The sequence below is a fragment of the Neofelis nebulosa genome, chromosome 2 (assembly GCF_028018385.1).
Source record: "Neofelis nebulosa isolate mNeoNeb1 chromosome 2, mNeoNeb1.pri, whole genome shotgun sequence".
Classification (NCBI taxonomy): domain Eukaryota; kingdom Metazoa; phylum Chordata; class Mammalia; order Carnivora; family Felidae; genus Neofelis; species Neofelis nebulosa.
This window is the reverse complement of record NC_080783.1, coordinates 154,068,547-154,095,271: the sequence shown is the minus strand read 5'-3', so window position 1 is coordinate 154,095,271 and position 26,725 is coordinate 154,068,547. Positions and strand designations below refer to the sequence as shown.

At 36.3% G+C, this 26,725-nt stretch overlaps 1 long non-coding RNA gene across 1 annotated transcript; it reads left to right on the top strand.

Moving 5' to 3' along the window:
* The first annotated feature begins 3,653 nt into the window (after positions 1–3,653).
* LOC131504500 (uncharacterized) lies at positions 3,654–7,922 on the top strand. The gene is made up of 3 exons (XR_009258028.1): positions 3,654–3,742; positions 5,439–5,494; positions 7,356–7,922. It is a non-coding gene; the product is annotated as an uncharacterized LOC131504500 (long non-coding RNA).
* The last annotated feature ends 18,803 nt before the right edge of the window (positions 7,923–26,725 follow it).

The window sequence follows — 26,725 nt, the reverse complement described above, 5'->3', positions numbered from 1 at the left end:
CAATTTTTCAAGAAAAACAGCTTTGGAAGGGGGTGGGGGAGTCCTTAAACTATAAATGTGATTTCACCCACAAACATTATACAGAAAATATTTAAAATTATTTTGATGACATTTTTGAAATCGTATGATTTATTGTATTTCCTATTAATGGAAATCAAACATATATCTATTAAAACACCACATATACCCCTATGTCCATGGTATATAAACATTTTCTTTGGTAGTAAGAATAAAGGAGATAAGCATAAATATATAGATTTTAAGTAAATTAAGAGATAAATATTTATTTAAATTCATAGATTATCCTTTATGATTTTTAATAGTATTGGACAGTTCCATAAGCCTCTTACCTTAGGTTTTGATCTGATTAACTTGTCTATGAGTCACTCTAATTATCCAAGACTGATAATTGGCATTCAAAAAGGTAGCAGAATGCACCTGCCACTCTGACCACTGCTGACCTTCACCATGAATTAACTGCAAAATCCATGTCAGGCAGCTAATTGAATGAAGCTGCAGACTTGTAAGTGGTAATGGTTATGATTAGTGTGTAACATACCACATAACGGTAATGATGTAATCTGGTCTCAATAGACCTCAAGTTGAAGTCTAAGGAGTCATATTCTAATGAAAGGGAGACTAAATGACAATAAGAAAACTTCAAATGGACAGACAGAGCTCCCTCGCTCCTGTCTCCAAAAAGAGAAATGTTCAATCAGATTTGAAAGGTTAGTGGGTTTTATGCTGCACCCTTGTGCTTGACAGCCCTTTAAGGTAGATAGGCCTGTCAGCACTCCTTTCATTTAGGTCTGAGTAGTTATTCTTCATTTGCCGCAGGGAGTGAGGAGTCAAATTGGCACTGCTGACTGCTGCCTTTCTTAGCAGCCGGTGAATTGCATGTTTCAATGAGGGGCATGCTGAGCATGGCATGTGTATGTGCAGTGGCTTACCGGTTACTTTTTGTCGCATGTTTTCAGAGCTATTACAGTAATGAGATTAGTGATGCCCAAGCTGATCATGCTTTCTTTAGACATTACACGTTGTATACAAGTGACAAATATGAAGTGAGCAGCCAGAAAATGTCATTTGGTAAGAAAGCACGAAGTGTGGGTGTTCTGGCTAAGCACACACTGTGTGCAGGGTGAAGAGCTTTTGTGGACTAGATGAATCCTGCTGGGCTCTCAGCCCCAGTGCTCTCAGATAAAAAAGAAAGCCTGTCCTGTGTGAAATTTGCTCCTGACTCCAGAGTCTATCCGATGCTTGTGAGAATATGACATCTTGTAAATATCCTCAGCAAGACATGTTGCTGAACCTCTAAATGAGAAAAATGAAGCCTTTCATAGCAAATGTATCAGCCCAGTGACCAGCTTACTCATGAGCAGAAATTGAACATGTGTCCAGAAATGCAAAGTGACGCTTCAGAATGTGCTGTCAGTCCAGAATATTCTAAATGTGGTTGGTGCTTCTGTAATTCAACAGTATCCTGTGGTGTGTAAATGGGTTGCACTTCTGGTATTCCTTTCCATAGAATCATATATTTACTGCGTAAATGATACTTGAAGTTAATGGTGACTGGGAAACTGCTTAATGGAACTCAAGAGCAGATCTGAGAAATGGCATCGGTCTACCAATAGAGCTATTAGAATGGTCACAGATTTGCATCACAGATGCTACATTAACCTTGCAAGTGCATCGACTAATTCCATAAAGCCTGGTGTGTTTATACTGTATCCTGTCAGTAGGTTTGCAAGCTGTCTGCCATAAAACCGAAGTCATGGTATGGGACTATTAGGGGTGTAGCATATGTCTACGTTGTGTAACCAGTGTGAAAGGTAGATGGAATGTTCTTTTCCTTCTATCGGTACAAAAGTTAGGCTAAGAAATATCTTTTCAGTTTGAGTAGAGATACTGATAAACAAGGAAATTCAAAATCCTGAATTGGAAGATTAGAAATATTGATAATAAAGAAAAATGCTGTGAGGTCAATGGTGATCTCAGCTCACAACGCTGAATTTCATCTTTGTCTTCCAGGATATTGTTTTCACAGTATGAGCTTGAATTCATATTAATGTTTTCAAATTTAATAACTGGCAGCCCATTGAAACAAGACATTTAGCCAGGCTCTGGAATTAAGAAAAGGAAGGAAGAAAAGAAGGAAGGAAGGAAGGAAGGAAGGAAGGAAGGAAGGAAGGAAGGAAGGAAGGGAGGAAGGAAGGGAAGGAGGGAAGGAAAAAAAGGTCATAGCCTGAAAATCATTTTAAAATAATGCTTGAGAATAAATTACTAGAATTTATGCTTAGTATTTCAATTATTGATTCTAACCCAATGAATGGAACAGATTTTTTAAATGAGAGGCTTTTCTACTTCTTTAGTTAAGGTATTAAGGGATATTTACATGGAAAATTGTGTATTTACAAAATTTATCTTCTAGCAGAGTGTTATCTATTGCTCATTTAATATAAAACACTGAAAAATAAGATATTTTCCACTAAAAAAGGAAAATATCTTTTTTTTTTAATTTTTTTTAACGTTTATTTATTTTTGAGACAGAGAGAGACAGAGCATGAACGGGGGAGGGGCAGAGAGAGAGGGAGATACAGAATCGAAAGCAGGCTCCAGGCTCTGAGCCGTCAGCCCAGAGCCCGACGCCGGGCTCGTACTCACGGACCGCGAGATCGTGACCTGAGCTGAAGTCAGACGCTTAACCGACTGGGCCACCCAGGCGCCCCTAAAAAGGAAAATATCTTAAATCAATATTTTACTTTCTAAATTTTGAAATCAGAATTTATAGGAGTATCTTCAAGTATTAATTACAGTGATTTTACCTCATTATACTTTTTCTCTTTTCAAATTGTACAACATATCTCTATATCTGGCATATACATACATACATACATACATACATACATATATACATATATATGTATATATATTTAATGTTATATGTATAATATTTAATGTTACTGGCATTTAGGATTAAATTGTAGGCAATAAAGACAAATCAAAACTGAATACATATTGCAAACTAATATTTTTAAAAATGTTAACTTTGTCCTTATAGATATAGACATTTGATATAGACATATATATACAAAGATACAGATATTTGTCAACATTGCTAAACAAATCATAAGAGAGCCAATCGGCTCTCTAATGCATAGGAAGATATTCAAAGCTTTATGGTGGTTTGCAATATTATAGATCAGTATGACGTCTACTGACCCGGATGTTTGGTAAGAAGTTATATTAATCGTACATGGATTTAGGGTTTTTTCCCCCAATCATCTGTCCAACTAACAGAAACCATAAATGTAGTTTTAAAAATTGCCAAAATATATTCACGACATATAAAATTTACTATAGCATTTAACACATAACGCATTCTTTTAAGCTCCAACTATTAAAACACACTTAAAAAGATTAAGTGTATATTTAAGCTTGATTAATTTAATTATTAACTTTGCTTTACCTAAGAACTTCAGAAACCTACATATGCATCCCTGAAAACATTCACACTAGTTGAGCTACAATATATCTTATATAGACTAATGCATTAAAATTAAAGGTTTGTCAGCTTTATATTCTAACTTGCTTGTCAGTATATTGTTACATCATTACATTCTTAACAGTTTTGAGAGAGGGGAAGAATGTACATATAAAGGATCATAAGAATGCAGTTTTAAACAGGCAGGTGGGGGTGAGAAGTATTAAAAATTCAAAAGAAGTTTTAAAATAAAGCAAGGTATTATAAAGTTTGTATAACTTTATTTTTTTAAGTTTATTTATTTATTTTGAGCGAGAGAGAGAGAGAGAGAGCACGAGCAGGGGAGGGACAGAGAGAGAGAGAGAGAGAGAGAGAGAGAATCCTAAGCAGCCTCCATGCTATCAGTGCAGCCTGAAGTGAAGCTCAGTCTCACAAACCATGAGCTAATGACCTTAGCTGAGATTAACAGTCAGATGCCCAACAGACTGAGCCCCAAGTTTGTAAAACTTGAAATAATCTAAGTTAAAGCAAAAATAAAACCAGTGTTTTAAAGGTATGGCTACAGTCAGTAGGATCTCTTTGGGGTAAGAAAACAGTAAATACCACAAAATTTGAAAATTTTCCTATCCAAATACGTTTATCTTCATATACTCCACTTTCCAGGTTACATTAATTCAAATTTAAGGTTTGTCATGAATTTAATAACTTTTATATTAAAGTCTGAAGATGAAAAGCAAAACCTTCTCTTTTATAAAGATTGCTTCGAGGAAAACATTTCTGAAAAATTTGATAAAATCAACTGGTATAAAGTAATATTCCAAGGGTATCAATGACTTCCATGCCAGGAATGATTTTAAAAGTCATATCAGGGGGCGCCTGGGTGGCACAGTCGGTTAAGCGTCCGACTTCAGCCAGGTCACGATCTCGCGGTCCGTGAGTTCGAGCCCCGCATCAGGCTCTGGGCTGATGGCTCGGAGCCTGGAGCCTGTTTCCGATTCTGTGTCTCCCTCTCTCTCTGCCCCTCCCCCGTTCATGCTCTGTCTCTCTCTGTCCCAAAAATAAATAAAAAACGTTGAAAAAAAAATTAAAAAAAAAAGTCATATCAGGACTTTAGGAATATACTTCTATAGCTTGGACAGAAATCTTTTTATTTATTTATTTATTTATTTATTTATTTATTTTTAATTTTTTTTCTTTAATGTTTATTCATTTGTGAGAGACAGAGAGAGAGACAGAGAGAGAGAGAGTGAACAGGGGAGGAGCAGAGAGAGAGGGAGACAGAATCAGAGGCAGGCTCCAGGCTCTGAGCTGTCAGCACAGAGCCCGACGCGGGGCTCAAACTCACAAGTGGTGAGATCATGACCTGAGCTGAAGTCGGACGCTCAACCGACTGAGCCACCCAGGCGCCCCCAGAAATCTTTTTAAAGATATGTTCCATAATTTTTAAGTTTGAAACATTTTTAAAAAGTTGGGTGGGTAAGAATAATTTAGTTCTTCCTCAACAAAGTTTTCATATATTCATAGGTGCTTGTATTATTAATTTTGTTAGCATGTTATGGCATTAAAGAATGAACACATCAGATATTCTTCAGAATACATGAATGTAAAACATTAGGAAACATAAGGGATTCATAGAAAAGGATCCAGTGAAATTATCACCATATCTATATGACTATAGAACCATAATCATATCCTCCAGCGTGCTTGTTCACAAGTATGTGTGTGTGGGGGAGACAGCTGCACTGAAGACTTCAGTGACCATACTCTTGGATGAGACATACATGGCCTCTGACAAATTTGGTTCCATTTTAGATCATTCAAGACAAAGGGAGTGGTATTAGTAAGAGACTGTCTACTGACAGGCTCCGTGTCTACAACATTACTCCAATACTGTTATAAGCCATTTAAATCAAATTACACGCATCAATCTAACGAGCTGCTTTATTTTTTACAGAAACATATGTTTAGAGGTAAAACAACGAAAGAGCAAAGTTTGATCCTAGTTTTCAGGTGGGTAGGTATCAGCCTGAAAAACCAAGATGGTCACATGTTCCACTTTATATTTTTAATTTGGAGAAACCGGAAACTTCGTGGTGAATAGTTGGAATATAGTTTAAATTTCGTAAGTTATCTTTTTAATTTTGGCTATCAGTCTGTATCTGCTCAATATGAGTGTATCTATTTATTTGGTGAAAAACCAATGCCAAACTGATCATCTGCCAAACGGGTAAAAAATAAATGTTTCATTTCATTATCTCAAACTAGAGAAACAATGTGGTTATACCTATTTGCTGCTGGCCATAGATGAAAATAGGAAAAATATTCAAACAATTGCCTACCTTTTGGAAATACCTAAATATCTGACAGGAGTAACTGGTTCTTATTTCTAAATACAAAGGTATAACAAAAAGATACGCTAAAGATTATTTTTTCATATTTTATTAAAATTAAAATCTGTTAGTCTACATTAAACAAATTGAAAAAAAAAACCTCACATTTTGAATCCATTTGATGATAACTTACTATTTTTAAAATTTCTCTTTCTTATTTTTCCCCTTATTTTTATGTACTGGATTGCATTTTAGACTCCTTAAAAACTTTGATTTCTTGTTGATTAAGCTAATTTCAATTAAGCTAATTTTAAACTATTTTAAGCCGAAGCCGATGTACTTCCTGTATTTTCATTTAATATCACCCATATTTATATCTACATATTTTTCCCTATTTTCTGGGAATGTACAACTATACCATAGATAACAAGTTCAAAGAAAATTCTCAATTACAACTAGAGTATACATATTTAAATTTCGATATGTGCCTACAAAAAAAAGAATCATTTTGATTTCATTTCTACCAAAGTGTGGGTGTATTAAGTTATTATATATGCTTGGTCTAAGTCATTGAAATAAAATACATTTACCTAACTTGCTGTACTAGTTTTTATCTTTTGTTTCTGTTTTGCAGTATTTTTTGTTTTTATTGTTGATAGGTAGCCTATAAAAGCTACCTAATTTTGTTTTGTTTTTTAAACTTTTGAGCAACTTCTACTCATTACATATATCAAGGGGATTTTTAGTAAAGCCGACAAATCTTTTCATTTTGGTTTTCTAAATGCAGATATATGAGCTATCATTCAATTCACAAATTCAGAAAAAAAATCTATTTCCTAGATTTAATCAAGATGCCTAAAACTGAAAGTTACATTTCATTTATCTTCTCATTTCTTTGGGTTTGGGCAATATCTTGCAAATTAGTTTGTGATAGCAGAACTCTAAAATAGGTAGCCCTTCATGCCTATCTACCGACTTCCTGACTTGGGTCTACCATGGGGGTAAACACAACATATTATTCTTAAATACTTTTGTGAATGTTAACAAAATGAAATAGGGCATTGCTCCAAAGGAAGGGAGGAGAAAGAAAGAAAAAGACCTTCTCTACAATGCTGTTAGCAAGGCTTTATCTTTATGACACTAACGATAATCCCTTGTGTAATTAACTGTAGAGTGGTTATGCATGCCGCACGCAGCCCATGACAAGCCTCATAGAAAATACATCAGTATTAGCCACAGGTGAATTCGTTTAGAAAGATTAATGACTGCACCTGAATTTTAATGTCTGAAAAGGGATGGAACACTGAATCCTTAATTAAAAAGTTGAATGACTGGTATGGTTTGTTTAACATCACAAATTTCAACGGGAGGGTTTTGTATTCACATGAAGTATGCAAAAGGAAACTTTCCTTAGAAAGTGGTGAAGTAAGGGTGAAAAGCAAAAATGTTTTATGTGCTTTACTTTATGTAAATCGATACATGGATCAGTTGCTTTGATATGGATCAAATGTGGTGTAATTATGGCTCTTTTCTGTTTACAGTGAATGTGAAGCGAAGAATTCTTACAGAACATGAGCTGGCATTACCCTCAAACCAAGAGAAAGTTTGAGTAGGGGAGCAGTAAAACCGACAAGTAATCTTATTCTTTCCTTAATGGGAAGCCATTTCTTCATTATTATTTTACAAAGTTTTTTAATGAAGAGAAAGTAACCTTGAAAAACAACTTGGCAATGCCATTCCCAGTAGAGTTTTAACTCTGCTTTGCAAACTCGTTTACGGAGTATGTTAAAGCTTGTCACAGACAGAAGATTTTTCAATCACAATTTTAATCTTCCTTTTAAGGATTTAGGAGGGGGCCAGAGGAAGGATGACGTGGGCATACTTCTATCTAGAAGAGAAGGAAACGACTCTGACTAATCATTTGTCCTTCGGGTAATAGTCAAAAGCAGATGTCTTAAGAAAGAGTGACCCAAAATAGTAATTATTTTGGCCACTGTACTTACAATTTTAAAGTTATTATTTTCCAATTAATCACAGAAACAGTTAACATTTGGAAGTGTCAACAAAATCCAATATAGAAAAAAAAAGAGAGAGAGAAGAAAGTACACAAGGAAAAGAATTACATAATATGCTTGATCTATCCAGAGTCGAGAATTGACATATTTAATGTAGATGCAAAACCAGATCACTTTTTCTTTAAAACAAAAAAACAAAAAACAAACCCAAAAACTTGGTTTTATGGTCATAATGTAGAGTTTTAAAAAAAGAAACCAAGAATATATCTGGTAGCTTTGTACTAACACAGTTTATACAATTGTCTGCATTTTCTGTTTGTTCTTTTCTTGAGATGGGAATTCTATTGAATTTTTACTTTAACACATATCAAAGCACATGTAAAATTCCTTTGCCTTTTTATTTTCTAGGTCAGAATGCTGCTCACATCCATGGCAAAGTAGATTTTGATGCTCCTTAGCTTCACACATTGCCTGCTGCACTATTTTTTTTCTGCCAAGTAAAAGCATGGCTTTTAGTTCTGTCCGCTTTCCAAGGGAACACATTTTTAATGAAATGTCATTTAGGAGTATTTGTTACTTCCTGTAAAAGCTTCTTTCATGGTTTTGTGTGTGTGTGTGTGAAGAAGAAAAAAAAAAAACAGCCTCTTAAAATGTTGTAGTTGTAACTGTTCCCAGTATTCAGAACACTAGAGAGGGAAAAAGAGAAACTCCAGTTCTCACAGATGTATCAGATGTTTTTAATAATGGATTGAAAAAGCATGTGTTCCGTATATGGCTAGCGCCTCTGAGATGATTATAAAGCAAGTTTATCACTGCCGATTTCCATTAGTTATAATTACCTGTGCCATAGGGTGAGACAATGTTATTGGCACAAAAAGTATAAATATTTTTCAGAGACTGGATTTAGTTTTAAAGTAAACATTGACATCTTAGCATAAAGCCAAAATTGAAATGTAAAGAAATGCTAATGCTTTGGCAGCTCTTGTCTGTTGAATTCAGTTAATCCATTAGGAGTCAATCTGTGGGATAAAGTTTGAGGAGGCTTAAGAATCAGTATTGTTAATACCAGTTAAAATAATTTACAAAGGTGTCCATTAAATCTGTCAGCAAAGTGTTGACGGACAAAAATAGGTTGAGTCTGGATCCGCCCAGAGCTATTCACATTAAATGCCAGTTAATAATGTCTGTTATAATTTTAGTAAGTAAATGTCTGAAAGTTCAGTATTAGAGCTTTCTCTCTGTTATGTACCTAAATCTCTTTCCAAACTTATTTAAATCCTCGTCAGTAAAAGTTAAGCATAGTCTCAATGGGTTCATAAGCATTGCTGGGAGAGTCCTTGTAATTTTCTCAAACTCCAGGGGGTTATGTTCACTCCTAAACCAATTAAATAAGAAAGAATAAGCAAATTTCAAATGTAACAAAAATTAAAGGATTAAAACAAAAAAAAATTTTAAGTCACCGTAAAACAATCATTGAGAGACATTGTTAAAGAGGAAAAAGTGCTGTGATTCACTGAGATATTGGACCAAAATGTCAAATTGGACTAAGACTCATATTCATAAGTAAGCATACCATATATATATATATATATATATATATATGTAATTTCTTCTAAAGATTCTAAATTTACTAGGTCCTACTAACTCTGAAAGGTAGAATACAACTCTCATGATATGTGATAAACCCTCACCTCTGAGGCATCTTACCCTGTTCATAAACCTGCCACATGTAATGCCTTAGTAGACAGAATATGAACCACTTTCCTTGCTGAATGAAGGGATAATATGTTTATATGTGAGTCTCCCTCCCTCTCTCTCTTCCTCAAGAGCAACACAAATTTTTGACATTGAATCCCAGTATATACTCTACTAGTAAACATAGTTTAGAGCTCTTGAAATATATTGTAGTTTAACTGGAAGGAATACTTATATATTTTGATGAAATGATTTTAACATACATATATATATATATATAGTATACATTTACATACATTTATATGTATTTATATACATACATTTATATATATGTATATATATATATATATAGTATAACCCATATGGCTAGTTAGTTATTAATAATATAGTATAATTACAGCAAAATTGTTACGATCTGAGAAATGAGAATGACACTAGGATGCCAATACTAATATGTATTGATTATTTATTATATGACAGTCACTATATTACAGGCTTTAAATGTTATCTCATTTTGACCTGAAAATATGTTTGTGAAAAGTATCATATTTTAAAAAAAATTTTGTAATGTTTATTTATTTTTGAGACAATGCGAGAGACAGAGTGCAAGCAGCGGAGGGGCAGACAGAGGGAGACACAGAATTTGAAACAGGCTCCAGGTTCTGAGCTGTCAGCCCAGAGCCCGGTGCAAGGCTCGAACTCACGAACCGTGAGTTCATGACCTGAGCCGAAGTCGGATGCTTAACCGACTGAGCCACTCAGGTGCCCCGAGAAGTGTCATATGAAGTACATTTTGTAGATAAGAAAACTGAGGGGGCGGCTACTGTAGGCTCAATGCACTACGTTGTGCTAAAAACACAAAGACTTTTTCTTTTAATTTGCCATTTCTCTGCCCACTCTATTTAACTCTCTATCATTGCTAAATTAAGAGCTACCCAGTTTTCATTCTATAATTCTAGAATGTTTGTCCTGGAGTTTGTTTAAAGATTTGTTACCCAACTTGTACACAGTCCTATGACAGCAAATGCATAAACGAGCAATTGCAGAAAACTGTAACTGCTTTCTGGCCCCGACTGGGATAGAATTGGATGTATCACAGCACTTATAAACCATCCTTGGAGGGCTGCACCTAGGAGATAGCAGTAGATATAGGCAACATTTATGGAAATGCAAGCACTGAGTAAGGCAATCCACTAATACCTATTTTATTTAAGAGCACATATAAAGTTTTCTGTTCCTTTGGTTTGGGTTGGGGGTTTCATTAAGTAGACAGGATACACATTTCATTTTCTGTCAAGCTTTCCTTAGGTTCCATTCACTACAAGGCTAAAGTCCTCAGAGAACCAGGAAAACATACAAATGACACTTTTCTTCTTGTGGGAGGCTTCCTTTGCATTACATACTTTTCTGTAACATACATATCCTTTGCATTACATACATATCTGTAAAATAAAAACCATTTACTGGTTAAGAAATAAAACACATAATATTTTTTACACATTAAAAGCTTAAGATACAACAGTAAAATTCACTTGCAGAATCCAAGTAGTGGGTATATGGGTGTTTACAATACTTTCTACTTTTCTGGATGTTTAAAAACTTTCATAATAAAATGTTGAGTGGGGGAAGCTTCATATAATTAAATACAGTCTAAAATCATACATCAAACTACTAACAGTAGTTATTGCTATGAGACTTTCCGTTCCTCTGAATTTTTCTATTTTGTGCAAAAGCTTGTGCTATCTATTAGGGGAGGTTATTTCTATTTTATATGTAAAATAAAATTTGTAGAAAAAAGTTATCAGTGAAACAGAAACTGGATCACTGAACCGCTTTAAAATTCTGTTTCCCTTTGATGGAGAGTGAAAAGAAAAATAATGTCACTGATGTTGGAAAGGTTCTTTCTTCCCATGTGTTGTGCCAGAGGAATTACCTTTTAAATTTCATTAGGATCCACATAATAGCAAAGTCAAAGAGCAACCACAAATAGAATATGTTGACACTCTATTATGTGCAGTATCTTGTTGGATATTTTATATATTTATGTATAAGTATTTTATATTATGTATGCTTATGATGTTTCCCTATCTTCAAATCGCATATGAATTAGTTGAGGAGACAAAACTAACATATTAAAGAAAAGAAATTTTTAAATGAAACTCTCAAACAGAAATTCAGAGAAAGGGATTTGAATGGAGTGGTTAGACAGAATTAATGTCTTGGAAGAAACTACAGGGAAGAGTCTGGGAACTCAAAAATCTTTCCAAACATGTAGATTAGTCATTTACACACACACACACAGACACACACACACACACACACACACACACACACACACATCAGGATCACGCTGCATAAGCCATTTTAACCGAGTTTTTCTATAAATATATAACATGAAAACTTGCGCTTATTAACTATTCTTAAAGCTATGACTTTTAATTGTTGCCTGAAGTTCAGTCATGTGGGCATATCCAATTTCATTAATGCTTAGTTTGTGGATGGCTGTGTTTGGTCAGCAATTAGCTAGTATTCTAAATAATGTTGTAAAATATTCTTGGATTGAATATTTTGATATTTTTGCATAGATAAATCTACTGCTCTTTTCATTTATTTTTGTTTCTTCCTTTTCTTTTATCTTTGGGGTCTGGGATAATGGATGATTTTTATACCAAAGAGGAGATCTAGCAACAGGTGCTCTGAGTTAGGGAAAAGTCACATATGAAAATCAATTTCTATAAAAGATCAAACTGTGAACGAATTCCTCATTTTATATGAACGGTTTCCCCTAAGTTCTCTAACTATAGATGTGCTTAAAGTGTACTTGTATTCATAGCATTTTAATGTATACGTCATAGTACCCACAATTTTGTTAAGATGTATGTTGAGTTTATTTCGTTATAATTTAGACAAACTTTTCTAAAAGTGAAATTAATTGGTACAAACACCATAAACTTTCCTTTTAAGTACTTTTTAAGCTGATTTTGTTAAGAATGAGCTTCAGTATATTTTATATCAACATCATGCTGAAATTATTTTAATTCCATCCACAAGCTAAACTATTTGTCTCCAGCATATCAGAAATTCTGATGTTAAGATTTTATTGAAAAATAAGTTATTCTTACAACGCAGAGATGAAGTATTTCCAGGGTGAAAATGTGGTACTGCTGCTTTCTCTGGCAGTGTGCGTCTTCCATTTTCTTTAAAGATTTAATATTTTTCCAAACGTAGCTGTATGAAAAAGCTAAAGTACAGCATTTCCTGTGGAACCATTTGTCATTTACCTACATTCACTGTGTTTACTGTCCTCCGAGTATTGCTAAACTTCACTTTTAATAGGAGAAAATAGGCCTTAAAAGGGAAGCAGTATTTTACTGCTGAGCAAGAAACTATTTGTATTCCTCTTTCCAAGCCTGCCCAGGAGCATGTAGAATGCCTCTTGACCAAAGGAGATGGTATGAATATTCATGTGCTTTATGAATCACAGAGCTGAGGCCGTATGGTTTTCCCATTTATCAATTACTGGTTTAGGATTACCCAGGCGAAGAGTTGAACTGATTAACAACGTTCTTTTTGTTTGCTCCGTGTTGAGGTGAAACAGCCCGGTGACGACTGTATTATTTCTTGCCTCTTCAGCTGTCCACACTTGTGCAGGAAGCTTAACATCCTGTCAGGTTTCATCATGTAGCCTCTTTATTACCACGTTGTGAGAATTTGTGTAGTTGTAAATCAGAATAACTTTTTAAAATTTCATTTCTCATTGCGGGAAAGACGCCATGGTTGCTATGGCTAAGGAGCATGGCTAATCGTGCCCATCATAAGGGAGCTCAGGTATGCTTGGCATCTGACTGGAAAATTAAAGTTGTAAAAGTTAATGCCACAGGCAGTTGAGAAAAGCAGCTGCAGTGAGAACCTGACTGTCGTAGAGAAGTTGGAATCATGCAGACAAGCTCACCTTGATTGATTAAGATAGCATGTTTGTGTTGGTCTTGATTTACGTCTGTTGGTGTTTTTTCCCTCTGACCTTCTATCTTAGTTCCTATTTAAACTCCCACTCCGAGACTTCTGCTAGGACTACTGACACTGTTAGTAAAATTAGAAAAAAAAAACACAAAATAAAACTGAATCCTTTAGTGGTTTGAGAATGCTGCTGTTCAGAAACTTTAAATCCTAAACTCTTCAAAAAAGAAATGAGTCATTGGTAACCTAGAGGCTTGATCCTCCTCTCCTCTCTACCCACCCCCCAACCCTCGTTGTCCCCACCTCACCCCCCCCCCACCCGCCTTCATGTTTACTTTCATTAGTATGCACTGGTTTCGTTTAATTGGGTAGTGTGAAAATAGTCAAAGCCTGAAGGGGCTTTCTTGATGCTGAAGTAGCGATTTCTTTTCCAAGAGAACAATAAACCTGCTCATCCAGTATTTAGCAGCTTAGATTTAAATTCAAACTTTTCTTTTTTGCCCTGTTCCGTATTGATTCCCACTTTATCCCTCTTTTTCTGTTTCTTTGTGGTTTCATGTGCTATCTCTGACTAGGGTCATCTGTTTCCATCTGTGTGTGTATAAACATCCCAAGCTTTCTTCTCTTCTTCAGTGACAGGCAGCCAGTTTTAAATCTGTCGAAGACTGTTTTTTAGACCGTCTGAATTACTTCTCAGATTCCTTTAGTATTGTAAATATGGAGGAAATCAGGCAGTCGCTCCAATCCACTGAAGAGTCCAGTGCAGTCTGAATTTGCTGTCATCTGTTCTTTTTTCATGGACACAACCTTTACTGCTAACCTACTTGAAAAGGAGCCAGGGAGAAGAGAGAAACTGCCCTACACTTTAGTTGTGTAGAGCTAATACCTTTGCTCTAGTGTGAGAGAATCTAATTTTCTCTGTGAATCTGGAACTGCACAAGAGGCAAGTTATCACCTTCCAGCACTTAAGAATACCCCATGCTGACCTAGAGTCTCTGAGTGATTGAATCACCTTCCCCCACAAAAACAAACCTGATACCAAAATCAAACAAACAAACAAGCAAACAAACCTTCATATTTTAAGTAGATTTAAAAGAAGTCTATAGTGTAGGAAAACAAAACTCTTTTTTTTTTCTCTTTGGAAAAATAATCCATTTGCCATGTAGGACTGTATAGCATCAAGACAGTGTCAGGGCTGTTGAATTTCTTCTCTCAGATCCAAGCATATCATTCTACATAGAATAGGAGCCTTTGGCTGTCTGGGATTCTGAAAATTCCATTTGTGAAGCAAGGAACAGTGTCAAGTTCTTTGTTCAACATTCTGAACACCAAGTCTCACACTGTGAATTCCGTTTTCTGGTTTCTAAATCCTGAGTGGTTGAATGCAATATGTATGTGGGATGAAGATTAGAAAGATTGTCTGTATAAGTTCTTACTCCTTCTAAGGTGTTTATTTTTTGAGTGTGACTTAAGTATATCCATGCTCATTTTTTTTTCTGATGAGTGAGTTCAATTCTTTGGTTTACGTTTTATCAAATATACTTTTGACATTATGTACAGTCTAAGGTTCTAACACTGCATATCATTTTTTTATTTAAATTTAGTGTCTTCTAGATCATGATATGACTGAAGGAAGATTATGGATTCATTAACAAAATAGTGAATAAAACACAGGCATAGATCAATGAACATGCAAGAAAGAGAAAACCGACAGTCTTCATTGTCGAGTTTGTTTTTCGGTAAGGTTGATCTCTCACTTATTCCAGTGCTCTCCTTCCTCATACACTTTTCTCTTCAAGTCATTTCTCATCCATATTATACTATATGCATAAAAAATATCAAAGGCAGAATTTTATATTTCTACTTTGCCATTTTTATTTATTTAAATTTTTTTCACCATTTTATTTATTTTTGAGAGACTGAGAGAGAGCATGAGTAGGGGAAGGGCAGAGAGAGAGAGAGACAAAGAATCCCAAGCAGGCTCCAGGTTCTGAGTTGTCAGTGCAGAGCCTGACATGGGGCTTGAACCCATGAACCGGGAGATCATGACTTGAGCCAAAGTCAGACTCTTAACCGACTGAGCCACCAAGGTGCCCCAATATTTTCAAATGTTTATTTAATTACTTTGAGAGAGAGAGAGGAGGGGAGGTGCAGAGAGAGGGAGAGAGAGAATCCCAAACAGGTTCCGCACTGTCAGCACAGAGCCCCCACACGGGGCTTGAACTCACAAATTGTGAGATCATGACCTGAGCCGAAATCAAGAGTCGGACACTTAACTGACTGAGCCACATAGTGCCCCTACACTGCCAGTTTTATAATTCAAAATCCTACCAATTAAAGTTATTCATGCTGTTGTTCCGGCTGAAAAATAATGTATAAGGTGCTTACAATTTTCTGCATGGTGATAACAACTTCAGAGAAAGTTGCATCTGGCAAACAACAATGAAAAAAGTTGTCTTAAGACTTTTAAATTCACTAATAAGTGCACCTTACAGAGAAAACCATGGCAAATATAAAATCGACCTGAATCACAAAACCAAATATCTCTTTAAAAACGCAAATATGTCATCTCTGTTTATATAAATGGATTATTAATCCCCCCTCCATTTTAAGTAGACTTTATTTTTTAAAGTAGTTTTAGGTTAAGAGCAAAACTGAGCAGAAACTACACAGAGTTCCCATAACCCCCTTCCCCCTACCCACTCACAGCCTCCCCCACTATCAACATTATACACTAGAGTGGTACACTTCTTGCAATTTACTTTTCTATTTGTTAATGAAAAGAGACAACTCTTGGGTATCGCATCCACTGATAGTCTGGGTTTAAAAAAATCCCATTTTAGCTCAGTTTCAAGCCTTGCTGAGGTGCATTATTCCAAGAGATGAATAATTCTTTGAGTGCTGCTAAAGTTGTGACATTAAATGAGTTACTGAGGGTATACTGTGTTCAGTGCATGATACAGAGAGGATGCTAAAAGCAACAACTTGGAAAAGGTGCCGGTAAAAACACTAGTTGGTTTTTAGATAGAAACTGAGTGCCCGGCCAGAGATGAACATGGTGGATGCAATACAGCCACTTTGAGCCTTCTCCTCCTTCTGCCATCGCCAATTGCTTCCACCTGTGGGTGGACAAAATTCCAGATGTAATCGGTCAACGCTCAGTCCTGCTTTGTCAATCTGCCTCCAGGTGGGACTATCAAATAGAACCTGCACAGAGAAATTAAAATGAAATTGTCGTATCATCTTAGGAAAAAATAAACGAGTTTTTAAGCCATATACAGATCTCAATATATGACAGCAACAAAATAAAGAGCATACTTAAGAGTGGAAAGAAGCATGTGAAAGAGATGGTATTAGAGGTAATACATTCTTGGATAGCCTGGGTGTTTTCAGACTATCATGAGACTATAAACATGCTTTTTGTTTGGGGGATCTAACAGCAATTCCAGTACGGATACCGATTCGGAGCATTAAATACAGTGTGTTGCAAGAGCTTGCTAATGAATCCGCAGAATACCATCTATCCTGTTTGTTCATCCAGGTCTTGAATATTAAATAGGATAGCCTTAAAAACTTGAGTTCCATAAGCTTTCATTATATCGGAGACAGATATATATTTGAGTGAATCAAGACTATGAGCATTGATTCTATCAAAGAGTTCTGGGAACATTAACAGAAAAGATATTCTCATGACATCATGTCCCTCAACATAATGTGTGCATATACTCCATGTAGGCCATGTATATTTTATAAAATTATTGATGGGAAAAGAGATTCCTTTAAGGCTTTCCTCTTTAAATGGAGTCTTTCCACAATTGTCTTATCTTGTTGCTTTGAGGCTTTTCTAAGTGCTTGCTGGTTCATGGATCTAGTAAGCTTATCCACGAGCATCTTCGTCAAGGATTGTCCTAAAGCTTCAGCTAGTCCTCATTGTGATTGCCTCCAGTGGTCTTGCCTCTGTACACTTTTCCATCTTACCCTAGTCCCACAAACCATTTACAAATAATTGTTATTTAAGAGTTAATTAAGCACTCATAATATTCCTGCTTTGGAGGAAAATTGGCTGCACATTAGAAAAGCTGAAGCCGTCATTATTCTATTATAACATTTCTGATGGAGCTTTCAATTTCAAGGCCAACAGGGGCACCTGGGTGGCTCAGTCAGTTAAGCAACTGACTTTGGCTCATGTCATGATCTCACGGTTCATGCGTTCGAGCCCCACATCAGGCTTTGTGCTGATAGCTCAGAGCCTGGAGCCTGCTTCGAATCTGTGTCCCTCTCCCTCTCTGTCTCTCCCCTTCCCCTGCTCACTCTCTGTCTCTCTTTGGCTTTCAAAAATAAATAAATGTTAATTTTTTTTTAATTGAAGGCCAGTGGTAAAAAAAGCCCAAAATAAGTTGTTGTTATTTTTTTTTACTTCCCAATACTACTTTCTTAGTGCTCAATATCCATTGGGTGCCAGTGGTATTTAAGTCATTTCTTATAACAATCACTTACTTCTACCCATTTTTATCTTCATCATTTTTAACATTTTGGATAAAGAAGATCAACCTTATGTATCAACCCTAATACACAAAAGATGCTCTATGGTCATTTATTGTATGAATGAACAAGGAAAACTTTTCCATTTGGCTTTGGGGGTTTTCTTTTCACAAGTAAAGTATTTAATGAAATAAGTATGGAAAGGCATTACCAAATCCACGTGTATACACACCACAAAATACTTGGACATTATACTTATTTAAGCATTAGGGGTACTTTTTTTTTCCTCCAGTGTTTACAAGACAGTAACAGGTCTTCTACATTGGCATAATGTTGTCAAAAACTACAAGACTGTAGATAAGAAAAGGGTGCCTTTTCTTCATCGCTATGCTCTGACAGAAAGAAGGGATTGGTGGTTTCAATCTGTGCTACATAACTGAAGGCAGACAGTTACTTAGGGCTCATTACATGCGGTTTGAACGGCTAAGAATAGATCTGTTCAAAGCATAGATATCAATGTCTTAAAAGCCATTCGTGGGATAGACAACAGCTTCTTCTTTAAGCCACTTAATTTTTTGTCTCAAAATTAATATTTCATTATTCCTTGGAGCACTTGACATGGTCTGTACGGTTTGAAGATGTACAGCAACCACCATACAAACTAATATTAAACTGTGTCTTTAAAACCCATCGAGAAGGTTTTGCAACTAAATGCTTTCACACATAACTGCAGTAATTAACTGTGGGAGACAGATTTAATGCTGCAATGGTTTATTTTAACCAAGGACAAAGGTAGGCAGAGACAGGGCAGGAGAAGAAATGGCTACTGTGGGAAAGTAAAAAATTAAATAAATGTCAATGTTGCCCATGTCAGGAACAGTGGCTCCCTGCTACTTTCTGAACTATCATGTTCAAAGCTGTTGATTTAGGCTCCTGCTGGTAAACATGTTTTTTTATAACCTCAACTCATCCATATTTCACACAAGAGACTTCATAAAAGAGACAGATTTATAATTTTCTGTCACTGAATTCAAGATTACCAATTATTTCTTTATTGAAATTTTTTGCATCCTTTACTAGAATAGGTATTCATAGCTTTATAGACCTTTTCTTTTTTCTCAGTCACTCAATTTAGATTTATGAAGCTTAAGAGTTTTCTCCTGCAGCAACTCACAAAAACATTCTACTTCAAATTCACAGTGCCTCAATCAATGTAATTATTTCCAGGAACAAGCCACAAGTTTTAGAATTTATATACTTTAATAATTCTATATTCTTGGATTATGACATGATTTTACATGAATGGAAAATAAGGATTTTTGAGGACAGAATATATGAGAATATTTAAAGATCGCTTTGTAGATTAATTGGACATTTATATTGAAAACTTTAACTTTTCTCTGTGTACGGTCCAAGATTTAAAACTTTCCAAACCATATCAATAGCATACTTTCAGAACACTAATTATGTTGATGTTTGCAGAAATGGCACAGAATTTCAACCCAAATAGCATACAGAGAAACTGTAATAATGGCGATAGAAAAGTTTATGAAATGGGTGTAATCTTTTGACCCTGAGGGCTTAAGGGCATTGTCCACAAAAAGATGAACAACATGTTGGATCATCTTCTACAGGCACTACGTTCTATCTTGTTGATAGAGTTTTGTCCCTGTTGCAGTTCTAAGAAGGGGTGGAATTTGTGGGGGTGTTACAACAACACGATCAGGCACAGGTCCTGTAGGATAGCCTGAGAAATGGTGAGGACCTAGAGGAAAACTATCTAAAATATGTCTTGAGGGCCCTGGCATTTCTTTTTTTTTTTTTATTTTTTTAAATTAATTTTCTTTATTTTTTGAGAGGCAGAGAGAGACAGAGCACATGTGGGGAAGGGGCAGAGAGAGACGGAGACCCAGAATCCGAAGCAGGCCCCAGGCTCTGAGCTGTCAGCACAGAGCCTGATGTGGGACTCGAACTCATGAACTGTGAGATCATGACCTGAGCCGAAGTCGGACACTCAACCGACTGAGCCACCCAGGCACCCCAACCCTGGCATTTCTTAGTCGGCCAAGAATGATGTTCTATTCAGCCTGAAGAGATGAGTGGTGATTCCACAGGGAGAGAGTCGCAGACTTAGCCCATTCTGTGGCTTTTGAAGACTGGAAAAAAGAGCCCCCAACTCCAGCCAGACTCAGCAGCTCCCTCTCTAGGGGATATTTTCTTCTTTTCTTCTTTTCTTTCTTTCTTTCTTTTCTTTCTTTCTTTCTTTCTTTCTTTCTTTCTTTCTTTCTTTCTTTCTTTCTTTCTTTCTCTTTCTTCCTTTCTTTCATTCTTTTTCTTTCTTTCTTTCTTTCTTTCTTTCTTTCTTTCTTTCTTTCTTTCTTTCTTTCTTTCAGACTTATTTATTTATCTCCAAGTTTTTATTTAAATTCCAGCTAGTTAACATACAGTGCAATATTAATTTCTGGTGTCCATGTAGTGATTCATCACTTACATACAACACTCAGTGCTCATCCCAACGAGTGCCCTCCTTAATCCCCATTACCTGTTTAGCCCATCTCCCCCACCCACCTCCTCTCCAGCAACCTTCAGTTTGTTCTCTATAGTTGAGAGTCTGTTTCTCAGTTTGCCTCTCTTTACCACCCCCCCATATTCATTTGTTTCTTAAATTCCACATGTGAGTGAAATCACATAGTATTTGTCTTTCTCTGACTGACCTATTTTGCTTAGCATGATACTCTCTAGCTCCATCCACATCATCGTAAATGGCAAGATTTCTTTCTTTTTATGGCTGAGTAGTGTTCCATCAGATAAACCACATCTTCTTTACCCCATTTGACAGTTGGTGGACATTTGGGCTTGTTCCATAGTTTGGCTATTGTTGATAATGGTGCCGTAAACATCAGGGTGTATGCACCCTTTCAAATTAGTATTTTTGTATCCTTTGGATAAATACTTAGTAGTGTAATTGCTGGATTATAGGAGAGTTCTATTTTTAGCTTTTTGAGAACCTTCATACTCTTCTCCAGAGTGGCCACACCAGTTTGCATTCCTACCAATAGTGTAAGAAGGTTCCTCTTTCTCTAGGGCATACTTCCTGAGGAGCAGAGAGGAACCTGGATTTCATCCCTCCCGCCACCAGGCACCTGGAGCCAGCGTCCCTTGAACAGCCACATGTTACAGCCATTGATTAGGCTCCAGGCAATTCAACAGCAAGGGCATCTACAGGAAGTAAGACCCCAAAACCTATTCTTTCCAGACGTCACACCTGAAACACTCCCTTATGGACACCTTGGCTGAGTGCTCAATGCTCAGAATGGGAATGTTCCACAAAGGTTTGCAGAATAAATACATTAAATCTGCGGCTGAAAAGCCACAGATTACTACTAAGAATTAAAATTATTTGGATCTAATATGTGTCTAGGTTAACACTGCTTATCTAAACTATGTATACATGTTTATAGTTGATGTAATCTTCATGTTGATCTTCACAGCAATCCTCTGAATAGACAGGGTCCAATATTTTAATCCAAATTTTCATATTAAGAAGCAGTATAGTTCAGAGAGCTTAAATGGCTTTCCTCAAGCTACACAGAAAGTTAGGTAGCACCACAAATAGAACTCATGTTCTGAATGTAGAAACAAGAGAGTGAAGACTGGAGATTCACATATGAGAAACAGAATAATTTGGATTTTGAGATTTTATGAAATGATGATTTTCAGCTAACGCTGAATATGGATAGATAGGAGAGTCCATGGAAACCATGGGAAGGTCTTCCACAGCTGTGTGAGTCATTCTTTTTCTAGTTTCCTTTATCTTTCAGACATTTTCCACATGTACAGTCACTTACACTACTGTTGTCACGTTTCCCAGTTTGTTTTGTTTGTCTGTGACTGTGCATGTTTGTCTGTGAGGGTGTGCATATACTTTGAGGCTGGATGCAGGAATAACCACCACCCCCTGAAGGGGGTCCAAAATAGGACCCAAGAATAAAGATTTAAAAAGAGATTTTGGGGGGGGGGAAATTGCAAATAAAGATTATTATAAGAAAGTTTATAAATAATATTATAGAATCATTTCTGGGCCTCCTGGGTGGCTCAGTTGGTTGGGCATTAGACTTTGGTCATGATCTTGTGGTTTGTGAGTTTGAGCCCTGTGTTGGGCTCTGTGCTGACAGTTCAGAGCCTGGAGCCTGCTTGGGATTCTGTGTCTCCTCTGTCTGCCCCTCCCCTGCATGTACTCTGTCTCTGTCTCTCTCTCGAAAATAAATAACTGTTAAAAAAAAGAAAAAGAATCATTTCTGATTATTTTTACGGATAAGTATGTTTTCATGGGGCACTCTTCAAAAAAAAAAAAAAGCAATGAGTGTCTCACATGTTAAGTCACTTCTGAAGTCAATTCGTTCACTTGTCTTTGTCCAGAATTTTTTAAATTACATGAAAATCCCAGGTTCAGTTAGGTAGCCATTAAGGCTACATGTTTTATTAAGATGTCAGGAAATGAAAGTCCTAAAACTTTTGAGATTCTAGAAGCAGTATAAGAGTTGGAAATTTTATGAGTGATGTAAGCGCACTATATGTAATGTTGAACGAGCCACATTGCAAATGAGTTGAAATTGTGCAATTCTGAGTTTTTGTTTATCCTCAAGGGTATATTGTTTTTATATTTTAAAAACATAAATATAACAAAGTACAGTATCAGAGGCCCTTTATAGAGTCACATTTAGTGGTGCAAACTCTGAGTTGCTATAATATAAAGAACGGTATAACTTGAAGGTAACAAAGCAGAAAAACAAGGCAAGAAAAAAAACCATGCATTTTATGTAAAGTATTTTGGCTTACAGTATTCTAAAGAGGGCAAAAAATTGTTGGACTGTAACATTCACATATTGTTTATGAACATACTAACAGCAAGATCTGGGATTCACAAACCCGTCTCGGTCCATTTATTTTTCATCAGTACTTCTGTCCTTTCCTCTATCCTCTAAACAATACGTTGAAAACAGGAGACGTATAATCAGTGGTTTTCAAGATTCATTTTGATAGAAATAAAATCAAGTAAACTTGCTTATATTTTCCAGTGGTGAACCACACTATATTTTATTCTAGCTTCTCTTAATGCATCGATTTTATCCCCTGTCAGTGTGGGATCACTTTAAAGAAATAATTTTGTAACTACTTTTAAAGTACAAAAATTTACATCTCAATTTTCATCTGTTTTTGTGACTTAAGAATATGCAGCAATTTTCAAGTACTGTAAAAATGAGACACATAATAATGTAAAGTGAACAATGAGAGAGAAATCTGGGTAGTAAGTTTGATATGTCAATAGATTAAGAACTCTTTGGTTTCTCATGCTGCATTTTCAGATTTCTTTTTAAGGAGAAATCTTCTTTTACTTTCTTCCTATTTTTTTTTATAAGATTTAAGAAATCCTCCCAAGATTCTGCAAGCTCCTTTTGGGGGCTTTCCATAATAAGGGCTGCAGGCTGTTACTTCAGGTGACTGTGAAATCTTCTTCATAGAAGTCAGTTGAAATTATGCTCATAGTAATCATACTGAATTTACTCTGAGAATAGATAGAGCAAATAAATATGTATAGGATCAATTTTTACATTCAATCAAATATTTGCATTTTGCTCAAATAATTAACATGAGGATGAAAATGATCCTGCGAAGCACATTATCCACATTTATATAGCATGCAATACTTTACCAGGGTTCAAATATTATCATTATGCCTGATGTGCACATGTGAAAGCAGATCTTAGGAATGAAGCATTTATAGTAAACATCCATATGTTTTAGTAAACACAATTGCATGCTTTCCAGAGTAAACAAATGTGTGAATTCCTTAAATGGTACTAAGAATTAAAATAGTCACTCTTTTTATATCCCTAAAAGAAAAGAAAAAAAAAAAAACTAAGTAGCATGCTTTGAGATTGCAATGAAATAACAGTGATGAAAACAGTGACAAGAACCTATTTGGATTTAAGCCCCTTCCTCCCCCCACCCCAACCCCACCCCCCACACACTCACACAGGACCATCATACTAAGCCTACAGCTTGGGTCCTATTATCTTCATATTTTACAGAAGTCTTACCTCAGAGAGAAGCAATTTAGTAATTTTCAGGTCATAACTGACCCAGTAGAACATAAGCTCTAGTCTTAAAGAACTATACTATATTAAAGAATTCTACTAAAGCTAATGCTTTCATACTATTTACGAAGTTGAGACATTGGGCGCTTTCCTAAGTATTTTCCACATATTGAGTCATGTAATCTACCCTATTTGGTTGATTCCATTATGGTCTTCATCCTCCTGATGAGGAAACTTTAATCAATAAGAAATTGTAAGTGGAATTTGGGCTGAAGTCGTAGATTAGTAAAAAAAAGGGTAACAGTTGATTTCTACAGCTTTCTTGACTCTGAAGTCTCTGTCTCTCGTAATAAGGATGCCTTTTTACTTTTTAGGCCAGACAGGGTATTTTTCACATGGGAGATTTGTTTCCTGCTTTCAGGGTGGACAGGGGAGGCTTGGAGTCTCCTTGGACTGGTTGCTTCCCAAGCTTTAATTCAAAGTAGTCGATATGCCATTATGGTATGTTTGGGGACAGCCTGCTCTGGGGCCCTTCACTTCACTCTCGATGGTGGTATACCGGGATTCCCAGTGGTAATAAAACATGATGGCATTTCTCCCCTCTTTCAGTTAGGGACTTCACTGTCATGAGACCCTTCACATTTTTAGGACTTCACGATCTCATGAATTAGGGGTGAAATTTTGCCATTTATTAAAAGTTTACTTTTGGGGTAGCTACCCCTAGGAAAGTACCCTAGTAAGGTAAGTACTTTTAGACCATCTATTAGGCTGTCTCTTCAAGAAAGAAATCACAGGAAACAAGAGGTATACAAAAACATTACTGTGGAGAATAATGAAAACACTTTGCATGAAAAAGTCATGGGAATTGAACTATGGTTAAAGCAAGAAAAAAGGAACTATATAAACTCAATTGCTTCATAAGTGTCCTCCCAGTGTACTTCTGGACTTGCTGCATCCCTAGACTAGGAATCAGGGGGATCAGGACTCAGGCAGAAGTTCAGGAATATACTGGCAGGGTTGTAGCAGTGCTCTTTCCTCCCCCATATGAGCAGCATTGTCAGGATCCCAGCCATTTTCTAAACCTTCCCCGGATAAGACAGGCTCTGGGAGCATCGCGAAACCAACCATTTTAGGTGTTGCTGGGACTCATTTTCCACAATTGTGACTACATTTATTACAGCTGTGGGAACAAACTTTCTTAAATCTCTTTCATGTCTTCTTTTCTTTTTTTTTTTTTTAATGTTTATTTATTTTTGACAGAGAGACAGGGTGCAAGCGGGGGAGGGGCAGAGAGAGAGGGAGACACAGAATTTGAAGCAGGCTCCAGGCTCTGAGCTCCAAGCTATCAGCACAGAGCCCATCATGGGGCTCGAACTCATGGACTGCGACTCGGATGCTTAACTGACTGAGCCACCCAGGTCCCTTTTTAATGTTTCCTTATGCTAAACAAAATTCTTAAAGAAAGAAAATGGCTTTTTTACACTGGTGGCTAAATGTCTTTAAGCTTACCCTCAGAGCCTAACCTCCTAGTCCCTGGGCCAGGTTTCACCAACAACTTCCAGCTTATGATTTTTGAATCGAATTTATAACTAGCCTCCTTAGAAGGCCTCACCTTGGTTCCTGATATAATCATTTCTCCCAAACTCAAAACCCTGAAAGCTCTTTTTTTACTGAATTCTATAATACCTTGAGCACCTTTGAAACTTATTAAAGTAGGATACTAACTTATTCAATAGCTGTCCAATTTTCCCCTTCAGAGAGTGATGTTTCCCTCATATGTGAATCCCCCCATAAGGAAAACACTACATGGCATGTTGACAACTATTGACTCTGAGGCTCTTTCACTCTTTTGCAGATTTTACATTTCCTTTTTTAATGTTTATTTATTTTTGAGAGAGAGAGACAGAGAGAGGGAATGAGCAGGGGGAGGAGCAGAGAGAGAGGGAGAGAGGATCCGAAGCAGGCTCTGAGCTGACAGCTCAGTGTGGGGCTCAAACTCATCATCTGTGAGATCATGACCTGAGCCAAATTCAAACACTTGGACACTTAACTGACTGAGCCACCCAGGCACCACTCTTTTACAAATCTTAAAATCCTGGCCAAATCTAGACCTCTCTGGTTCACTTACAACAAATTATCTTCCCCTTAAATGGAGGGAATATTGTCAAGCATTGCCAACCCTTATGAGTAAAAAACTAAATACGTCTTCAGGACACTCTAGCAACTTGGTATTTCGGGTATATAAATACCAAGTGTTAGTATCATAGGTTACTAGTAAAACAAAACAAAACAAAAATTTCTTAGTTATAAGTAAAGGTAAGATAGGTCAATGGAATGAAGCTTTATTTTTCATTACTGACGAGAAGGACCAACTGTACATTTTGATCAGTTCCAGGCATTTTGGGAAGTCCCTTAAAGCTGACCAACGGGCCACAGAACATTCTTCAAGAATCATTGCAATAGACCATATTTATGCTTATCTCAAGGAAGTAAAGTTGAACAGCCCACCTCCTTTTCATATCAAGTGATACTATTTTTTAAAAAAAACAATAGACATTGCTTTTTATGTTTCAAAAGCACCGTGGGCTTTATGGGGAGCACAAGAAGATAACATATCTTCCAATTTTGAAAAATGTCCCATTGCATGGCAGCTGTTCTCTCCCG